Source organism: Thunnus maccoyii, chromosome 13, assembly GCF_910596095.1.
Source record: "Thunnus maccoyii chromosome 13, fThuMac1.1, whole genome shotgun sequence".
Lineage (NCBI taxonomy): Eukaryota > Metazoa > Chordata > Actinopteri > Scombriformes > Scombridae > Thunnus > Thunnus maccoyii.
The window spans coordinates 11,290,644-11,295,489 of NC_056545.1; the positions used below are offsets into that span (position 1 = coordinate 11,290,644).

At 38.9% G+C, this 4,846-nt stretch overlaps 1 long non-coding RNA gene across 2 annotated transcripts; it reads right to left on the bottom strand.

Moving 5' to 3' along the window:
• Positions 1–2,123: 2,123 nt before the first annotated feature.
• Positions 2,124–4,463, bottom strand: LOC121910669. 2 transcript variants are annotated; one of them, XR_006099707.1, is made up of 3 exons: positions 3,843–4,463; positions 2,619–2,754; positions 2,124–2,401 (listed from the first exon to the last, which is right to left on the bottom strand). It is a non-coding gene; the product is annotated as an uncharacterized LOC121910669 (long non-coding RNA). The 2 variants fall into 2 exon arrangements; XR_006099706.1 differs by having other exon boundaries at positions 2,124–2,415.
• Positions 4,464–4,846: the final 383 nt, after the last annotated feature.

Here is a 4,846-nt window from a genome sequence, read left to right on the forward strand (position 1 = left end):
ATCTTGGTGTAGTCATGGACTCAGACCTGAATTTCAACAGCCACATTAAGACATTAAAGTCAGCCTTATATCATCTTGAGAATATATCAAGGATTAAAGGACTTATGTCTCAGCAGGATTTGGAAAAACTTGTCCATGCATTTATCTTCAATAGACTTGACGGTGTCTTCACAGGTCTCCCTAAAAAATCAGACAGTTGCTGCTGATTCAGAACGCCGCTGCTCAAGTCCTCACTAAGACCCAGAAAGTGCATCATAACACCCCAGTTCTCAGATCTTTACACCGACTTCCTGTCTGTCAAAGAATTGATTTCAAAATACTGCTGATAGTTTCTAAAACACAGAATGGTTTAGGGCCAAAATATACTTATGATCTGCTGCTACATAATGCACCATCTCAGACTTCTCAGGTCGTCTGGGACAGGTCTGCTTTCTGTCTCCAGAGTAAAAACTAAACCTGGAGAAGCAGCGTTCAGTTTTTATGCTCCACATATCTGAAACAAACTCCCAGAAAACTGCAACTGTCATTTCTTTTAAATCAAGTTAAATTAAATAATTATTCATTTCTTACACTGCACTGTAACTTTTATTCTTGTATTTCATACCTTCCTTATTCTATTTTAACTTATTTTTTTTATTTTTTATTCTCATAGCACTTTAATGACTGTTTTAATTATGTTTAAATGTCCTTTTATGGTGTGTTTCTTTTGCACTGCTTTTAATGTTTTATGTAAAGCACCTTGAATTACCTCATTGCTGAAATGTGCTATATAAATAAACTTGCTTTGCCTTTACTTTATGTTCCATTTTAAGGGATGTGGTCTTGTTACAAAGTAGTTAAATGCTTTAGTCTCTAATTAGTACTTTTCTCTGTTTTTTCTGTCACCAGTAGATAATGATATACAGAACAGTAGACAGGGCTTTATTTGTGCTGGATCCTGCTGGAACAGGATCCAGGACCTCCAAGCTAGATTGGGGCCAATTGGGACTGGCACCTATTTGATTGGATCTGGCACCTCATTTGTCACTATCAAAATCTGTAAATAAATTTTGTGTAATATTTAATGTTATCTGTTCTGTCATTCTTTTATATCTCAGTGCAGTTACTCGTAAATCGCTTGTTTGCCTATTTTGGATGCTTTTTTTTTTTCTTTTGCAGAGACGTCATGACTCAGGTCATGCAGTGATGCCTGAAGTGTGTGAGTTTTGTGCACATCATGTGAGCTAATGTTACTGTGATTTGGATTAGGATATGATAGTGATGCTAGCACAGTGGCATCCACTAGGAGTAAAGTAATTTAGGAAGCAGGGAAAAGGAGGCCGAGGGCTCTATGGATGTTTTGTGGGCTGTTTTGCACATAAACAGAAAGGTAAGCATGCCTTTTTTATTACTGTTCTCTGTTGTGTAGTGTTGATGACTGATAAAGAGGGTAATGAATGATGAGTCTGATGATGATGATGATTAATACATCAGGCAGCCAATGAATGGGGAAATGCAAGCCCCACATATACCGGTAGATGCATTGTATGCTGGCAAGCGGTTTAATGCTTTTTTGTGTCTAAATATTTTGGCATATTATTTCTGTAAGCCCCACAGCTAAGCAAGTGGGAGTTTGTGTTGTGAAATGGTGAAATGAGTAACTTATGCGTAATGAAAATTTCTAAGTCCCATCATTGTGGACAGGATATGTGCATGTGTAGCCTACTCTGGGCTCGATTGTCACATCAGATGCAATTATTCTGATAATATAGGCTAGCTGCGTTACACATTGCTTTGTTTGTGATGATAGTTTTGTTTCGTTTTAACAGCTAGCACCTTGGCACTGTCCAATGTGATCCAGACACTGTGGATTTTTTGATGCATTCTGTCACTTTTCTGATCTCCCTGACCCGCTGGAACAGCAACCTCTCTGTGTCCCAAGACCTCCTCATTTAAAATTTAAGCACTGACTGTAAAGCTGATTTGACCTCCTTTCCAGGAATGTTCTACTGCACAGGGAGCGATGTGTGTTATATTTCCTTCTGTTTATTATATACACAACAGCATTGTGTCTAGAATAAACTGTCACACTATTTAATCACTGAAAGACATCTGGGACTGCAGTGCAATTTAAGGCCTTTAATTATAAACATCAAGTGCTGGCAAAAGTAGACGACAATCTTGTTTTACATGATCTTGGGAACTTTGGGATTTACCAAATGCATCAAAGAAAACACTCTCAAGCATTTACTACCATGTTCTCTTTGCTCAAGTATGTTCAAAGAAGTATGAAGGTGCTATTCCTGCAGTCAATCATACCACTGAACTTTTGTGGAAATTTTCAGGTGAAATTTCCCATGTGGAACCGGACCTGGACAAGCTGGGAGTTGCTGGTTGGTTGTAGGTTCACACACCAGAAGGCCTGGTGGAGAAAAGCTGCAATTATCAAAAACAAACCTGTCAACAAGATTTATGGCACACTGCTAGTTGTTGGGAGTCAAGATTTAAACTTTTAGATGAAAACTTGATTGCACTTTAAACACCCACATACTGTACAGTACAGCTATACTATACCTACATGCACATGCACACATTCAAGATTCAGGAACCTTTTTGTGACATTTCACTTGATTCCTCACCTAAAGAGCCAATGTCACCAGTTCACCTGGAAACAAGCTTGTAGACCAGATGACCAGATATTTTTGAACCTTAGCAATGGGTTACTCCTCATCCATTGTGACAGCTACAAGGCCACAAGAGAAAACATGCTTTCACCTAAGAGAAGAAGTCAAGGAATAGTAGCCAGGATGAGCCAAGGAAGGGAAAGAAAAAATACTGCTTTTGTAGAAAGTTGATCAGCATTGATGATGGAAAAGAGGACAGCGGCATATTTTGTCACGTTAATCAAATAGGTTTTACATAAAAATGGGTTTTGTTGCATGATACATCTGTTTTGCACCCCAAATCTTCTAACCTTTTAACAACCTTTAAACCAAGTCGTAACCCTAAAATTAATGCTCAGGTTGTAAGAAATGATAACGTGATGTGGGTCCCCACAATGTGACTGTGTGGACAGAATTTTGTCTGAACAATGTGATGAATACATAGCACAGATGCACAACCCATTATCAGTTCAGTCCTTGTATATCCACTGATGATACATAAGAGGCAAGAAAGCAAGGTTATAGGGATTATTACTGATTTTGTTGGATTTCTTTTTCCCGTTTTTTCTTTCTCAGGACTTCATTTCCCCATTTTCCATTACATTACTTTGGATCAGATTTGTTCAACCATCCAAATAAGTCTGGTGTTGACAGCTGTTCCCCAAGTTAAAGAAACAACTGACCATGACTATGACAGCATAGTAAGAAGATTAAGAATGGGGACGGTATCTTTCTACATAACCAGCAAGCTAGCCAGCTGGATTCATGAAAAATACAGAGAAAAATGGTGAGGAGCGTGGATGAGATCGTCACAGCTGTTTATTTTAAGCCCTCTTATAGAAATAATAAATCAACATATTTCTTTGATCAATGTGAAGTTAACTGCTCATCGATACAGTAGCTTCCATCTCAACTGAAAATGATGTTGGTGGGACAGATAGTAAGTCACTCTCTACTGATTGGTTACGGCAAAACGAAACAAAATAACACCATCCCTACAAGAAATCTGCTATCATGAACACAATGTCAGGCTGAATGGATGAAGTGAAACAAAATGGCATTTAAGTCTGATTACTGATTCTGATTAAACTCGCTTCATATGAATATCAATGTTAAACTGCACATGCTCTGAAAAACACACACCCAACTTTCTTTTGAAAGCGCTAGGCTTTAGCTCTGCGATGGATATATCGGACTCACTTTCCTTCTTGTCTCTCGCTCCCTCTTTCCTTTCTCTTCTCCCTCTCTGTCTGTTGGTGATGAAAGAGCACCTTCAGCCTGCCCACAAAAGATCCTATTTGTTGTCCCTGGTCCACAATGTGAGCTGTCTTTGTTTGAAAGTGGTCTTTCTATCAGGGTTGTACAAAAGACCCCTTTACAATGTGGTATAGGACGAAAACGGAGATTTAAGGGGAAAAAGAAGAAAAACAGCCAAAGAGAAACAGTCAGAGATGAAGAAAGGGGTGCAGAAAAAGTTAGAGGAAAGAAGGGATTTTAGAAAAGCTAGAGGCGAGATTGGGGCCCCCATGGCACTCCCGGCACAAAACGCTTTCTATTATCTTTCGCGTGGTCTGAACAAAGGGGTAGGGAGAACAGGTTAGCTCTGGACCCAGGGGTGATTTAACACAGAGCTTGAATCAGAGCCGGCAGATCAATGACCACACAGGGGAATAGGAGACTGGGATATTTTTTCTTCTCTTTCTCTGCATGACGCAATAGTTTCTCTCTTTTTATTTTTCCAAGACTGCATCCAAGAAGGTCTCTGATGGATGTACCAGAACCACAGTGGGTCCTGTGAGAAGTCCTCAGCATCTGGCTAAATAAAATCCGCTCCTGAGAAGGGAATAAATCATGTTTTGGGAACTATTTCTATCTCTTGACACATAATAATAGAGTCCCTTCAGTTTTGATGTGGAAAAATACTAAACACATATAAAACAACCTTGAATGTATTTGTTGACTGGTCTGTGTTTCCTTTTGAGTGTGAAAGTATCAACTGCTTCATTGATCCATTTCAAGGGCTCATGAAAGGTCCCCTGAAATATTACACTTAACTCAATTGAAAAAAGCCCTGAATGTAGTTATGGAGTTCAAGGATCTGGTAATCAATGTGTATCTCAGGGTTACAGGGGTTTTTTGGACATGAAAAGACTTAAGGTCATGTTTAACCAGTAAGTGTTAGCAAGAAAATGTTTTTGTTGTTT